Here is a 17,941-nt window from a genome sequence, read left to right as displayed (position 1 = left end):
TTTTTTTGCAACTGGTGGCTCTTTGGAGCAGAGACTCCTTCACCTTTCCTCCGCTGCTTTCCTAGCACAGAGGTAAGTCCCCAGAGGGTTGGGGGCTTTTGGTTCCTTTACTGGTTCCTATAAACAGCGGTCAGTTTATCCTTCAGGCAGCTGGGGGGAGAAAACTGTGTCAAAAAATAAGAAGGAGATTCTGTGTATAATGGAATGTTGACATCTCACAAGCGACTCGCAGGCGCAGCAGACAAACAGCCACCACCATCCAGCTGATTGTCCCCAGATTCTAGCACTTGGAGATAGACTGCCTCTGATTGTGGAGGCTCCAAAAATCCAACTGCCCCAGTATTGTTTCCAATGGCAGCTGGCCAGCAACATCTAAGGAAACCCATGAGAAGGCAAGGCCTTCCTCATTGTCCACCCCCCTTTACTGCATTTGGTCCACTGAAGTATACTGGTTTGATAAGTGGAGGTTCAGTTTGGCTATTGTTGCATAAGAAGAGCCAAGGGGGTTTGCCTCAAATTTCAACAATCTGCTTCCCACAATGGACCAACCAGAAGCCTCCAGAAAGCCTGTGATGAAGGCATGAAAGATGATGGCTTGCTTCCCTGTTGACAGTCCCCAGCATCAGATACACCAGCTTGGGATATGGAGATTTTGTTCAGGCATCGAGGCTAATATGAATCTGAACAAGCAAAGATGGGGAACCTGTTGCCCTCCAGATGTTGTTGGACTACAACTCCAAACTTTCCTCACCGGGGGGGGGGGCTGATGGAATCCAGCAACATCTGGAGGGCCACAGATTCCTTGTCGCTGCAATTAACCTGTTATCTCCCTGCAACTGATGCCTTTTCTCCATAGGCATGCGAGCCAGGCTCTCCTGGCCTTATGGAAGGCTCTGAAAGGGGCTCAGAAAAGCTATGCTCCATGAAACTGAGGTGGTACAGAAAATGGGAAAAGCAACTGAGAGGCAACAGCATTCTCAGAGTCATCCAACGAGCTCATCGCTGAGGAAGATTTTGGACTGTGGCCAAGGCCACAGCTCTGTCCACGACATCACACAGCCAATCCCATGGGAGTTATGGGCCTAAATGAAAACCTTAAGCATTGCCTCTGGAAATTTACGTGGAAATAGCTTACCTATTTTATCAGTATTTTCTACTTCATAGTATGTGCCAGTATTCTTCATATTCAGAATGCACTGAAACCAATAATATATCCAATCAAAACGGATTGGGTTGGATTGGGAAGATCTGATTTATACACACTATAAACAATTAAAATGAACATGCACAAATCATAAGCTTATTTTGTATGATAGACTTTGTTTAGAATTTTGAGGGCCTTTTGTACTGACAGTATAAATGGAGATGTTTGAATGAAAACAAACCACATGGATCAAAAGTGAGTTAAAAAGAAATAAATTCTTGATGAACTCTGCACGCAATTTCAGATACTAAGAGGAAGCATTCAGCATTTAGCAATTTTTACTTTTAAAAATGACTATTTGGTCAGTGAGAAAAGCTACTCAAAATGTTTTCTCCATGTAATCATCCACAAGATGGCAGAACATCCCTTCTAGTTGCTCTTCTATTTTTATTTGTTATAAGCCTTCAAACTCCCTGAAAAGCTTCTACATGTCCAAGTATATGGGAGGATATATTAAAGGTATTTTCCCAGTTAAATGGTTAACCCACATAGTGTTTCTGAGTGCAGAACTAATTCATGGAATTATTTTGGTTAACACATTCGAAACAGAAGGTGTTACTCTTATATATGCATCTTCCTATATATAAAGTTCATTGTAAATAATACGTAAGTAAGTAAATAAATAAATAAATGTCATTCCATTGTCATGGTCAGACCACTCTCTGGTGAAGTTCAGACTTATAGGTCCAATCCTCCCCTACAGGGGTGGTGGACAGATTAACATGGTCCCCCGGAGACTAATGGAATCCACTGGATTCCTGAATGTCCTGGAGGAGTTTCCAGTAGGTAGAGCAGGTGACCGTGTCGAAGCCCTTGTCACACCGTGTAATGAGATGTGTTGGGCACTTAACCCCATTGCCCTTGAGTGCCCTCTGTGCCATTGTGAAACCTGGTTTGCACTTTGGAACACCAATGAACTAAGGGCAATGAAAGAGGCTGGATGATGGCTAGAGTACAAGTGGTGAAAGATGTGCTATGAGGCTGATTGAGCACAAGTAAAACATCATAACTGTGCCTACCGTGTGGTGGTGAAGAAGGCCCACTTTTTTGCCTCCATAGCATCCTCAAGTAGCCATCCAGTGGAGCTTTATTGTATTGTCAGGGCTGTTGAAATCAGCTCCAGAAAATGGAGTTTTAGACCCTTCAGAAGCTCACTGAATTGTTTGCGAGGCACTTTGAGGGTAAAATTACTCGCCTCCATAGCAATCTTGATGCCCCATCTTACTGTAGTCCCAAGTGAGGTGTCCAGTGCAACGTCTGCTGCAACTTCTTGGGAATGGTTCCAGTTGATGAGCCCTGATGACATGGACAAGGTGCTTGCAACAATGCAGCCAGCAATGTGTCTTCTTGACCTTTGCCCTTTTTGGCTGATTAAAGCTTGCAGAGTGCATCTAGGATGTGGTCAACGAGTCTTTGCAGGAAAGAGTGGTCCCAGCCACCCTGAAAGAGGAGGCAATCTGACCTCTCCTGAGAAAGCCCACCCTGGACCGGTTGCAAATACCCCCTTTATAGGGAAAGTGGAGAGGGTTGTGGTGCAGCAGTTGCAAGTATTCTTCCATAAAACAGATTATCTTGACCCATTCCAGGTTCAGGCCTGGTTAAGGGACTGAATCAGCCTTGGCTGCCCTGATGGATGACCTTTATTGGGAGAAGGACAAGGGGTGTGCAATTCTGTTATTCTTACTTGATCTCTCAGTAGCTTTTGATACCATTGACCATGGTAACCTCCTGGGCCAACTTGGTGAAATGGGTATCAAAAGCACTGTTTTACAGTAGTTCCGATCTTACCTCTAGGGTCGTTTTCAGAGAATACCATTGGGTGATTGTCTTTTGGTCCCCTGGCAGTTGTGTTGTGGGGTGCCACAAAGTACCAACTTGTCCCCAATGCTGTTTAACTTCTTTGTTGATAGAGGCCCAGGTGACCTAAGTGGTTAAGACTACCTTTTACCAGCTTCAGCTGTTTCTGGACCAAGATAGCCCGACCACTGTTGTACTGGTAACCTCCAGGCTGGATTACTGTAACGTGCTCTATGTGGGGCTGTCCTTGAGGTTAATCTGGAAGCTGCAGCTGGTGCAAAATTTGGTGGCACGCCTGCTCACTGGGGCAGGGTATCTTCAACATGTTATCCTGCTGCTGAAAGAATTGCACCGGCTGCCCATTAGTTACTGGGCCAAATTCAAGGTTCTGGTTTTGGTGTACAAAGCCATATACAACTTGGGACCAGGATACCTGAAAGATCATATTACCCGTTATATACCCACTTGATCACTGCGCTCTGCAGGTTGGGGCCTCCTGCAGATACCATTTTATCAGGAGATCCGTTCCATACCACATAGGAAATGGACCTTTAGTGTTGTGGCACCTACCCTTTGGAATTCCCTCCCCTCAAAAATTAGACAGGCGCCATCTCTGTTATCTTTTCAGTGCCTACTGAAGACCTTCCTCTTTCAACAAGCCTTTTAAATACAGACCTTATCCCAGTCTGTGTCTGTGTTGGAATTACTTCTTCAGATGTTTTTCAAGCTTTTTTTTAAAAAAAGATGTTTTAAAAGATGTTTTGGTTTAATATGTTTTAAAGTCTTTTGTTTTCAAGATGTTTTAGAGTGTTTTTAGTGTTTTTGTTTGCTGCCCTGGGCTCCTTCTCGAAGGAAGATCAGGATACAAATAAAACAAACAAACAAACATTATATATTGTGAATGGCTCCTTGTTTATTCCAGGCAATCCTGCAGAGGGCTGAACTCAACTCTAAAAGAGTTAATCAGCAGGTGTCTAAAAACGGAAAGCAATTGTGTCAGAAGAGAAGAGACATATTCTCATTATAATTAATACTATATATATATATATATATATATATATATTAATGACAGGGATAACCCTTCGTGACTAGCTGATTTGCATTTCTTCACATTGACTTAATCCAGCTCATTTATCTTAAACCTTGTATTATTTCTGGTGACTGGTTCCTTCTGCTGACTCCAGCAAGCCTTGCAATTTGGCTATTGTGCCCCAATGGCTACATTTTCAAAGAACAGTCAAGAGAGATGCTGTTGCTACACATGGAAACATGGCCCAGTAATTCCCATGAGCATCAATGAGGCTTGTGTAGGTGAATATTAGCGCCCTGCCCTGAAAACTCACCTTTGCTTTATCAGGTCTAATCTGTTGTGCCTGTGGACTGTAGCACAGATGGTAAGTAACATCACATACCTTTGGGGAATCTGTCTGACAGCTGAGTACAAATTGCTTGCCAAAGGATAGGGAAGAATAGGTCACTGTGGGATTTCTCCTTAAACAGAGCAAGTTGGGTTCTATTGTCTTGATTTTTGTTGTAGTCAGAATGTATAATAAAAATATGCGTAGTTTGTAACAGTTTTACTTAATTACAAGGAGCCAGCTCATACACCTGGTCTTATACGGAATCAGACAATTGGTCCCATGCCTCCTTAAACATGTCTACATTTCATTGGATGCCAGGATTGGACACCCTCCCTGCCTCCCATTATGAATAGAGGAGATGTGCAAAGAGCTTCTCTCTGTGAGTGAGAGCAGGGGTGACTGATGTAGGTGTCTTTTTTCCACTGGGGGGGACTGAGGGGGTGTGCCTACACCATTTTGTGGTCCTGTCTCTTTTTCTGCTGTTTTATATGTGACAGCCATTTTGTGTTTTCCACACACTCCATGGCAGCCATTTTGTGTTATGCCACACACTCTATGAAAGCTAGGGTTGCCAGGTCAGAAGCATCCCAGACCCTGAGATTTCAGGAGTGGGCCCTAGTGATGTCACAGATGGGGCCTTAGTGATGTCACAGGGGCAGGGCCCTAGTGATGTCATTAAGCATTATATATTAAGCATTAACCACAGTTGCTTGGAGCATACCACTCAAACAAAAAAAATCTCTGATTGGAAATTAAGATAGAAATCTTACCTAAAGGAGGGTGTTCCCAGGTCCTGCTGAAGTGACAGGATCATTCCTTTTCATCTGTTTAGGGATCTTGGGTAGGGAACCCTTTGCCAGCCTTTTAATGTGGCTGCTCCAAACATGTTTACAGGCTTGACCCTTCACTGCAGAGAGAAGTTTGGGAAATGAATAAGAATTAAGATGATTCTCTAGTCTTTTCCAGAGACTGGATTTTGGACCTGTGCATACAAAGCATGTGCTCTACCACTGAGCTACAGCCCTTCTCCTGTTTAAAAAATATATTTTAAAATTGCTCTTTTCAATTCACTAATGAAGCACAACATACCTAGGACAGATCCACATCATGCATTTAAAGCACATTCAACACATATTTGAAGCACATGAATTCCACCACAGAATCATGGGAACTGTAGTTTGTTAAGGGTGGTGAGGACTATAACTTCCCAGGTCTTTCTTTGGGGGATGTCATGTGCTTTAAATGCAAGTCGGATGAGCTTTAAATGTATTAACTGAATCTGCATTACTTCATAAACTTTGGGAGGAAAGGCGGGATATAAATAAAATAATAAATAAATAAAATAAACTTTCCCTGTGTGTAAATCATTTTAATTAATTTTTAAAATGGAAATTGTCTACAAAGTTTACTGGGTGACCATAGGCTACTCACCATCTCTCAACCTAATCTACCCCTCAAGGTGAAAATAATGAAGAGGGACCATGACCACTCCAAGGAACAAGAGCATGTTTAAAATGTAGAGGAAATAATGTACAGCAATAGTATGAAATCAGATACTTATCGGCACATAGTATGAAGAAATATTTATATAAGCACGACTATCAAAGATGTTTATTATTTACACAAATCCGGACTCCAAACCCTGCCGCAGATCACGAGAAGGAGCTCCCAGCCCCCCCCCACTGCGCAGGCCCACAATACCCTCCTGCATGCTCCACTTACCTCTCCCTTGACATAAATGCTGGTCACTCTGCGGGCACAACCCTGCCATCAACCAAGATGGTGGCTGAGGTTTCCCTAAGGGGCTGATGCCCCTGCCACCATCTTGGTTGATGGCAGGGATGTGCACATGTAGCATGCAAGCATGCCATCAACCAAGGTGGCAGCGGAGGCATCAGCTCCTTAGGGAAGCCTCAGCTGCCATCTTGGTTGATAGCAGGGTTGCGCCCGCAGTGCAACCAGCATTTTTGTCAAGGGAGAGGTAGGTAGGTGGAACGTGTGTGCATGTGTTGGGGCAGGCTGGTCCGGGCCCTGAGCACTGCCCACCTTGCCCTCCCCGTGCATCTCTCTTCTCCTCACCAGTCTGTGCAGCTCAGCGCCCGCCCAGAAAATCTGGGCCACCTAATGGGCTAAGCAGGTGCCGGGTAGCAGGGCTATAATCCGGGGAAAACCTGGCTAACCAAGCAATATGGCAACCCTACTCTTAAAGTGGTTGCTTCACTCAGCATAATAGTAAGGACTGGCTCTCACTGAATGTGTACACATGCTATACACACAGGGGCCTGGTCAGACTCAACAGATATTCATGCAGGGACTCTCTTCAGGCATTCTGTAGTTGCTCATAGGGGAAGGGTTGAGACTGCCGCCATGATAGTCAACTGGTAATAGCCAGCTGGTGATCTGTTTAAAGTTTTTTAAATTGTATTATAATTGTGTAAATTGCTTTGATATTTTTATTTTTAATGAAATTGCAGTAAACAAATAGTTTTTGTAAATAAAGGAAGGAAGGAAGGAATAAAACAAATAATGCCAACCTCCTTTTCCCACAAACAAGTCTTCATTGAAAGCCATGTGTTTTGAACTCTTGAATAGTGCTATAGTTGGTGAACAAATTTTTGTGCTAAGAAAGTGATTCATATTAAGCCCTGGGATCCATCCAGAATACAATCAAGTTTACTCTGAGGCAAATAGTAGAGAATTGCCTACTCACACTCCATAATTTTAAAGTCTTTCCAAACTTATCAGCCCCATTTAGTTTGGAGCAAAAATGTTAACAGCACTTTTTCAAGTCAGATTTTGTCAAATCACACAAAAGCTTGGGCCTTCAGCATCAACAAACGGAGGAACAAACCAGTGACATTACAAAGAATATTAGGGTAACTTACTAGGGTTTCCAATTGACCAGAAAAATGAACAAACCACCCTGGTCTGCTCCTACGCTTGAACATCAGCTTGATCTGAAAAACAAGCACCTGAAGCTTTTGACAGCATGGAGATCAGCACTGTCACCTCTTTGAGGCTGCTGTAAAAGAAAGAGCAATAGAAGACAGTAAAAGTTGTCCACCCTAGTTACTACATTGAAGAAATGCTTACTGCAAGTCCAGTGAAGAGGGGGACGTTCATCACCTGCATCCTACATTTAAATAACCAGACTTGAGCTCAATCTCAATCATGTCTATTGATTTCAATAGTTATCATTTCCAAGCAAGATAATGATTTTCCTAAATTTCTATCCTGCTCTTCCTGCCAAAGGGGCTCAGAGTGGCAAGCAACAAAGGAGCAAAACCAATACAATTAACATAAAACAAAACATCTAAAAACAATTAAGAATGTCTAAAAACAGCCACATACCCTCCCAACTAATAATGTCAAGGTTGCCTGGAACAGTAGATTTCAGTCATCAGATGTCTGGGTGAACTGGAATATTTATAAATTCCTCCTGAATGTTAATGATAAGGAAGGGAGATGCACCTCACCAGGGAGGGCACTTCCACAAATGGGGAACTGCCACCAAGAAGGCCCTGTCATGGGTCAGCTCCAACCAGCAGCACCCAGCAGCAGCACCATCTACTGGGCTTCTGCCAATCATAGAGCCAACGATGGTTGATATTCAGGATTACAGCCTGGCTGATATTCAAGATTGCAGTTGATACTCATGATTCAACTTACATCAGCCACAGTAGCTGAAGTGCCGTGTAAGCATACTGAGGAAGATGAAGTAATTTCAAGAAACCCCAAATTCAATTAGGACCTCCCATTCCAGTTTTTAAAAGTCCATCTGAGTCATCTTGTCCAGTTTCTACCTCTCTTTTTGGATCCTCTGTGATTTCACTGTGAAATAATTCGGCACATTCTATGCCTGTCTGTATTAATATTTTCTTTTCTGATAGGCAGGGTTTTGTTTGCTTCTAATCGGTTAAGAGCCATCAAAGTACTTTGAACTGAACAGGCACATACTGAAATCTTCCCTTCCGTCTGTTCCCTTTTGGGTTCCTTTTTTCTTAAATAAATAATAAAGGTCTTTTTGCACAGCTAAACCCTTTCACGGAAGACATTAGTCTGCCTTGTGTGATAATGGAAAACTCTAACAGATGTTGATTTTTTAAAAAATAACCAGTATATTTGGCTTTGATAGTTCATGCCTGTTAATTAAACAATCTGACAATAGTTTGCTATGATGGGTGCTAGCAAGGACAAACCATTGATGCTTGCATAAGGAAAGGAGAAAGGGTGGGAAAATCCTTATTGAAAGAACTTATACACAGCAATAAATGATTACAGGATCTGGGGTAGCCTATTCTGGGACCCCACACTGATCTGTTGGAGTTAGTTGTAGCTGTGTTAGTGTAGAGACAAAGAAATACAATGAAGTTTTTTCATTGGATTGATAATATAACTGGAAGAATTTACCAACTCTAATTCAAAGCTAGGGATGCATCTGCAATTCTGAGCAGAATCAGCATCAGCAGCAAATGCCAGGGCCTCAGAGCCCTGGCTGGGCCTACTGTTGAAGCCAGCCCATCCAACACCCAGCCAGCATCCAACATTGGGGAAAAAACACAGTAACAGTTTTTGGGGTGTATTTTCTACCCCAATGCGATTTCCAATGTATGGTGGGGTGATATTTTGTCTCAAGGCAGCATTTGTGTCTGAGTGTCAGGAGTAGTGTGCTTGACAATATCCAACAACCATAGCCACAAAACCCTTATCCAGAGGAGGCAGAATTTTCTGGGTAGCAAATGCTTGCGCCTCCCCCTACATATTGAGTAAACAACACAATTTCTGTTCCTTTAGTAAGCTATTGTTTTTATTTTCAACAATAAAAAATAAAGTAAAATGTTATGAAAATGTTGTAAGCTGTCTAGAAAAAAACTTTATTACAACTGATAAGTTAGTGGTTTCGTGGGGTGTTTTCCAACCCCATTAAGAAACTTGCAAGAAAACTATCCTTGGTTAGAGAAATGTCCCCAAACAACATTATATGGTTTGTACCAACCTATTGAAAATCCCAGTTAATTTCCACCATGCTGTGGACCCTACTACAGAACTTCCCACAGCCGTTGCACCATTTGCTGGTATTCTTTTCCTGTGCTTTTAAAGCTTTTTTTTTTTAAGATGTTTTGTTTTAATGTGTTTTTAAGGATTCTTTGTTGTAATACATTTTAATGTCTGTTTTTATGATGTTTTAGAGTATTTTTAGTGCTTTTGTTTGCCACCCTAGGCTCCCACTGGAAGGAAGAGCAGGATATAAATCTAATAAACAAACAAACAAACAGACAAATATTCTTTCTGTATGTGTTGCTTTCCAAATGAAGTTGTGTGCAGTGATAAAAGGTCAAACAGTCAATCAATCCATCCCATTTTTATTATTGTCAACTATCCATTAAAAAAGTACAAAATATGGAAAATACAAAACCACAGCCTTAAAACAACAAAAGTGACAAGTTAATGTCATAGCATAACTAAGAGATAATACAACATTCAGATATACTGCCAGTTTTTCTGTAATGGATTAGACCCCTCAAGGAAGATAGTTAAAAGGATCCCTAAGGATTGACCAGGACACCACCTCATAAGGAGATAAATTATGTATTCTCTAGCCCCTTGATAAAACCTACAGTAAAAAAAGCACATGAAAAACTGTGTCAAGCTCTAAATGGTTGCAAGGACAGCACTTATCTTAATGGAAACTTTAGCAAATCTGCCATCTAGCATCTTGGAGGGTAAAACGTTAAAACATACCACCAAAACTGCTCTTCTGTATTTAGGTATTGCTGGCAAATATAAATATGGCATACATTTGTTAGAGGCAACCAAGTCAGGCCCAGTGATCATGGTGTACATAGCTCATCAGCTAACTCTTGCCAATCCATATCTGATTAAAGATCATTAAAAGGAACTGTGCAAAAGGAACCAAGATGCAATTATACATATCAAGACTGCCTCTTTTTTTTTTAAGGGGAAATGTTCGATTCACACATATGTATTAACAAACATAGGGGAAATATGTCGGCAAAGGAAGGAACTGAAAATTGCAGCAATCGGCATACTCCACTTCCAGAAATGTTCCTAGTTTAACCAGACTTTATAAAGAGTAGGGACATCAGAAGCTGCCTTATACGCAGACCATTGAAGATCGGTAATTAAAAACTGTGGAAAGATGAGCCCAAATCAACTGTAGCCAGGCTTTCTTGGTATGCATGTATTTCTGTTTTATGTCTACCAAGCTCCACATTTGTCCTTCTCTGGAAATCTACCCAGAGGTAGTGATGGTGTAATCTGATATGCAGAAAAATCCATCTCCTTTTCTTAACAGCAATAGGAGCTCCTCATGACGTAACTGATCATCTTGGCAAATGGGCTAGGTTTCAGCAAGACCATTCCCATAAGACAGGTGAGCAGAAAATGGGCCTTTTATTGATGTGAACAATATTTTTAGGCTTCAATAAAACAGCAATCAATACACTTACAAATGCAACGATATATATGAGGAATTCACATAGTTAATAGCTTCTGTATGCTGGCATATGAACAAAGACAGAAGTAATCTAATAGACTGATGACTTATTTTCTACAGTTTGGACAAATGTATGGATAAATTTGAACCCTACCTGTATTGGAGTATATTTAAAGGTGTTAAGAGAAGAGCTGCAAAACAACATTTAACAGGCATTACATAGCCCCTGGAAGATTAAAAGGAGGTGTATTGTCAACAATTGTCTGGGAGTTTGTTCTAAGTCAAGAGGCTACAGCAAAAAACGACTTCTACACAGACGATGCAGATTTCACCAAGAAGTGAGCGCACCTAAGGGAATGTCACACCAAGTGACTTGCCACTGATGCTGATTCTGTGCTGAAATTTGAACCCAAGTGCACTTCAAATAAGCCATCCATTGGACCATAATAGCTGCAGGATTTATTGCGATCAGACTCAGGCATTTGGGGAACTTTTGAGGTTGTTTATTATGCCAAGCAAATGAAAGGAAAACATCCCTTTTAAATTTAGAGCTAAAGTGTTGGTATCCTAAAAAAGATGGATAGAAGATCTTCTAGGCTCATTATGGTCCTTGCCACAGATCTTGATCCGTGGCATAAGCCAAGCGAATGTTGTTTGTTGTAAATGGTGGTTAAACAAAAGTCAGTCAGATGTGGCTCATAGGACATCATCGTCTCTGAAAAACCTTTTGAAATGAAGAGCTGTTGTGGGTACAGGGTGAGGTGTGTGTGTGTGTAGGTGTGTTTTCCTCCTTAGATACCAAAATGCCTTGGGCTGGGCCTACTTTACCATTTACATCTTTTATGCTCCTAAGTCGCAGGAGACTGTCTTGATTATCTTTTACGTATCTAACTATAAGTGTAATGGGAAAGTCATCAGAAGTGATGACTGTGCAGAATAATAGACTTCACATTATATCATTTCCCCTAGCTTTTTACTGAAAACTCTCTGTGGTGGGAAAGGAGATTTCAAGAAAACTCTTCTTATGTCAGCATTTTCTCAAAACAGAAACCTTTTTGAGTGTGTCCTATCATGAAGTGCTGTTGGAGGGATGGAAAAAAAAACCTGTTAAGGGCCTGCAGAGAAAAGAGGCAATAATTCATGCAACGGAATGCCTCCTCATAGGGTCAGCAGTATCAACAGACTCCAAGAAACATAGGTAGCTAAGGAATTCAGTTATGGTGGCCATGCATCTTATTTACAGAGGATGAGAAGCAGCTTGCCAGGTGGGGAGATGCTGTTATGCTAGTTTCATGGCAGGTGGGTCACTGTTGCTTACTGGGGGGTGGGGAGGTGGCAGGGACAAAGCAACAGCTTGTTCAAGATTGGGTCCCCTGGGGAACCAGGCAGCAGGCTGTTCAGATGAAAAGAACAGCACAACTCTTCTGTCTGGATTGTATGCTGCATCAGTTGAACTTCCCACTTCAGCTATTAAAAACTAGCAGCTTTGTACCTAACATTGCTTGGGAATTCTAGGGAAATCAGTGCCGTTGTGAAATACAGTAGGGCCCCACTCATATGGCGGGTTATGTTCCGGACCCCCGCTGTAAAGCGAAAACCACTGTAAAGCAGAACTCATTGAATAGAATGGTGCGCGATGCCTGAAAACCGCCGTAAAAGTGGAACAAGCGCCGTATGAGTGGGGCTTTAGTCTAATTGCGTCTAATTGAGACCGCTGTATTAGCGCATCGCTGTAAAGTGAAACGCCGTGAAGTGGGGCCCTACTGTAAGTGGTTAAAATCAGTGTTGTTTTCAAAGGTTCAGTCCATCATCTTGATTCAAAATGGCACCCATTTGTATCCAGACAGAGAGGAAACAGGCTATGGTGCTTCCTAGGAAAAGATGTGTATTGTTACTCTACAAATTTTGGAATAAAAACTCATTCAGGAGCTGTAAACACTTGCAAATTTCATTATGATATCTTAAGAGGTGTCCATATGCATAGTGAACAGACAAAAAACTTTCCAAAATAATAATAATAATAATAATAATTTTATTTGTTAGACGCCTATCTGTCTGACTATACAGACACTCTAGGCGACTTACAACACAATTAAAATACTACAAACAATATACAATATATAACATCTCTGATAACACCACATCTCATATATACAACTGAAAGCTAATCTACCCCAAGATTATAGGACTGCCCGAAGAGCCAGGTCTTTAAAGCTCTCTGGAAACCTGTCAGAGAGGAAGCATGTCGGAGATCATACGGGAGAGAATTCCAGAGGGTGGGGGCCACCACCGAGAACGCCCTCTCCCTGGTCCGCACCAGCCTAGCTGTTTTGGCTGGAGGGACCGAGAGAAGGTCCTGTGAGGCTGATCTTGTGAGGCGGCCTGATTGATGATACTGGAGGCAGTCCTTCAGATAAACTGGGCCGAAACCGTTTAGGGTTTTAAAGGTCAACACCAACACCTTGAATTGAGCCCGGTAAACCACTGGTAACCAGTGTAGGTCTACTAACACTGGGGTGATATGATCCCGGCGGCAGGTATGCTTAATTAAGCGTGCCGCCGTGTTTTGTACCAGCTGCAGTTTCCGGACTGTTTTCAAGGGTAACCCCACGTAGAGCGCATTACAGTAATCCAAGCGAGAGGAGACCAGAGCATGTACCACCTGTGGGAGTAGATGTACAGGAAGGTAGGGTCGTAGCCTCTGTATCAGATGTAATTGATACCAAGCTGCCCGGCTCACTGCTGAAACCTGCGCCTCCATGGACAGCTGGGAGTCAAGAATGACTCCTAGGCTACGGACCTGGTCCTTCAGGGGCAATCTTACCCCATTCAGGACCAAGTCGATATTTCCCAACCTTCTCCTGTCTCCCACAAGTAGCACCTCGGTCTTATCGGGATTCAGCCTCAGCCTGTTCTCGCCCATCCATCCACTTACGGACTCCAGGCACTTGGACATGGTCTCCACAGCCAATTCTGGCGAGGACTTAAAGGAGAGGTAGAGCTGAGTGTCATCGGCATATTGATGACACTGCAGCCCAAAACTCCTGATGATCGCTCCCAGCGGCTTCACATAGATGTTAAATAGCATGGGGGAGAGGATAGAACCCTGTGGCACTCCACAATTAAGAGGCCATGGGTCTGAAACCTCATCCCCCAATGCCACACGCTGGTGTCTACCTGAGAGATAGGAACGGAACCACTGTAAAACAGTGCCCCCGATTCCCAATCCCTCTAGGCGATTTAACAGGATACCGTGGTCAACGGTATCAAAAGCCGCTGAGAGATCTAGGAGGACGAGGAAGGTATATTCTCCCCTATCCAACGCCCTCCTCATATCATCCACCAGAGCGACCAAGGCTGTTTCAGTACCATGACCAGTCCTGAAGCCCGATTGGAATGGATCCAAATAATCCGCTTCTTCCAAGCATGTCTGTAACTGTTTGGCCACCACTCGCTCTATCACCTTGCCCAAGAATGGTAGATTCGAAACTGGACGAAAGTTGTTCAACTCTTGGGGATCCAAGGAGGGCTTTTTTAAGATGGGCTTTATCACTAGATAAAACTGTACTGTATCTTGCCCAACCACTGAATGTCACATGTAGTGATCCAAATTAATTATTTATGTATTTAAATATTCAATCAATTAATCAATCAATTTATCAGTCACTTCATAACAAGAGTTCTTTGGGCAATGTTCAAAGTGTGAATTGCACACTCTCCCACCCCTACTCCCCATTTCTATAATGTTAATATACTTAAATGATGAATGCTGGCAAATATTTTACTCTGAACCTGGCTGTTCTAATCCTGCCACTATCAACACTGGTCACAGTGTACTGGAGCATGGCCAAAAGCTTCCTTTTTAGAAAGGGTTGAATAGATACAGGCTCATATACACTGCAACAACATGGCACACATGAAAAATAAGGGCATGCTTGTAACAGCTCAATTCTCATGCCAAAGATCATTAACCACATCTCCAGATTACTGAACATTATTGAAGGCTTGGCTTTACTCCTCTCACCGGCCAATCCTCCACTGATTAAAAAGCTAAGAGGATATTTGTTCTTTTGGCTAAGGAGAAAAACAGCAGAGTTGTCATACTATGTTGTCAACTGTTCAAAATATATTCAGCAGATATATCAGACTGTGCACAGCATGATGCCCAAGGTTGCCATCTGAAACACACATAGGGAGCAAGCTCCATTAAACACTATGGCACTCACTTCCAAGGAAACATGCACAGGGAATGGCATGAATTTACAAAGAGACAAGATACATCATCATTATCATCACTTATTCAACTTCTATCCTGCCTTCCCTCCCAGAAGGAGCCCAGGGTGGCAAACAAAGAATAACACTATAAACATCTTAAAACATGTCAAAAACAAAACATATTAAAAACATTTTAAAAATAAAACATATTAAAAAACATCTTTAAAAAAAACTTTAAAACAGTCTTAAAAAGCAATTCCAAAACAGACAATTCCAATGCATCCATTCCCTACTCAGATATTTAACTTTTGGAGGTCTTGGGGGAAAGGCTAGAGGTGGGCAAACTTCCCCTAACATTAACTTGGAATATCATCCAAAGCTTCCAAAGTAAATAGGAAGAACTTCAGTAATTTCCCGAGCCAATCTGAGGGCTGTTTCCTGACTCCTGAGCAGAGCAGAGGGAGCTGTGTCATCTGGTCCAGAGGATATACAAGCAAGCCAGCTCTCAGAGAGCGAGCAAACAGGGAGAGCTAACAGGAGTTTGGCAGAGGAGTTCAGTGGGGGAGGTCATTGCTTGTACGGCACACCACATACCTGTGAGACTCTCCTATTTACCCTGAAGGAGGACAGGACAAAGCACAGGTCATTCCAATACAAGTAAAAAGAAAGAAACTAAAGGCAATAGAAACTATAGATGGGAAGGTCACTCCAGTAGTAGTGACCTGCAAGGTGTGTGCAATGTTTGTTTTCTTGCCTGAGAACAACATGGCATACATGTGCAACAAGTGCAAGCTGGTGGCACTGTTGGAAGCAAAAGTGAGGGGCCTGGAACAGCGGGTGACCACACTGAAGAGTATAAGAGAAGATAGAATGCTGGAACAACAACAGCAAAGAGAAGTACAGGAGACTGAATAACAGCAGCATGTTGAAGTAGAAGAGGACAGTAACAACGAAGTGGAGGAAACTCCATGAAAAAGCAGAACAGCAGAAGAGTGAGAATACGCCCATCACTGGAGGAACTATGGAACTGCTTCCAGGCACTTGAGGATGAGACTACAAGACAGTCTGCAGGGGAAGAATTACAGGAGACCCCATGTGACAGTGAGTGAGAAGTTGAAGCACAGTCAAGCAGAGGCAATGAAACCATGCCCTACAACAAGAAGAAAAGAATACTAGTAGTGGAAGACTCCCTATCGCGTGGGATTGAAACCCAAGTATGCTGAGAAGATTCATGGACTCACCAGGTATGCTGTCTCCCTGGAGGATGGATTAGCGATGTGACAGAACGGTTGTCATCACTCATAAAGCCCACTGACAGGTATCCCTTTCTTCTCATCCATGTGGGAATGAATGATACTGCCAAGCAGAGCTACAAAATAATCATGTCAGACTTTGAAGCTCTGGGAAGGAAACTCAAGGATTTTGGGGCCCAGATAATTTTCTAATCCATTCTTCCGGTACTTAGGAAGGGAAAGAAAAATACTCGTGGTGAATTACTGGCTACGAAGGTGGTGCCGACACAAGAGATTTGGATTCTGGGATCACCGGCTATGCTTCCTGGAAGATGGACTACTGGCAAGTGACTGAGAAGAATGTGTGTGGCCACAGCATGGAGAACTTCATCAGGAGAGCTTTAAACTGAATAAGGGAGAGGGAGATGTAAACTTGGTGGTAATGACTAACAAAGGCTTGTGCATAGTAAGAGTAACTGATGGAATGGCTCTAATGGAGCCCAGTAATAATCTTGATAAAAAATGTAGGAAGGAAGCCAGGCTATATATCACATGGTCTTCAATGTCTGTATACATTCCCAGAGTATGGGAAACAAACAGGATGAACTTGAACTCTTAATACAGGAGAGTAAATACGACTTGATAGGTATAACTGAAACTTGGTGGGATGACTCCTATGACTGGAATGCAGCAATTGAAGGATATAACTTGTTCAAAAAGAACAGAAGAAATAGAAAGGGAGGCAGAGTTATGCTATATGTTAAAAATATATATCCCTGCACAGAAATATAGGAGGATGACCTTGGTAGCTCCACAGAGAGTATCTGGATTAAAATAAATGGGGCAAGGAATAAAAGGAACAAGGTGGTTAGAGTCTACTACCGACCACCCAATCAAGAAGAAGATGAGCAAATTGCCAATGTTTCAAGGAGGCATGATATAGTAGTAATGGAGTACTTCAATTACCCCAATATCTGTTGAGATACATATTCTGCCAAACACAGCCCCTCCAAAAATATCCTGACTTGTGTTGGAGATAATTTTCTCCTACAGAAAGTGGAGGAAGCAACTAGAGGATCAGCTATCCTTGACTTGATTCTAACCAATAGAGATGACTTGGTGGATGAAGTGACAGTTATGGGAACTCTGGGGGAAAGTGACCACAATATACTTTAGTTTTTGATTTTAAAGGAAGCAAAAGCTGAAAGTAGCCATATGCATACCCTGGACTTCAGGGAATCTGATTTTAATAAACTCTGAACAAAGGTAAGTAAGGTTCTGTGACAAGTGACCATAATGAGAAAAGGAGTCCAAGATGGGTGGGAGTTTCTAAAAAAGTAAATTCTAATGGCACAATGGCAAACAATTCCATCAAGGAAAAAAAGGGGAAGACAGCAGAAGAAGCCAATGTGGTTTCATAGGGATATCAGCTAGGCCAGCCCCCTTGTCAGTGAATGCACAGAGTCGACGGTTCCTACTTTCTTCAACCCTGTGCATTCACTGGCAAGGGGGCTGGCTTAACCGATATCAGATGGTGCCTAACAGGGACCAGATGGGACAGCAGCAATAGCACTCTAAAGAGGAAATTTTATAAACTGCAGCAAATCAAATTTTCTACAAATTGGTCTAAAGTGTTGACAGACCTTTAGGACCAACAGAGAAACTCAAGTCACCT

This window comes from Rhineura floridana, chromosome 1, assembly GCF_030035675.1.
Source record: "Rhineura floridana isolate rRhiFlo1 chromosome 1, rRhiFlo1.hap2, whole genome shotgun sequence".
Taxonomy (NCBI): Eukaryota; Metazoa; Chordata; class Lepidosauria; order Squamata; family Rhineuridae; genus Rhineura; species Rhineura floridana.
The sequence above is the reverse complement of the archived record's forward strand: the minus strand, read 5'-3'. Positions refer to the sequence as shown.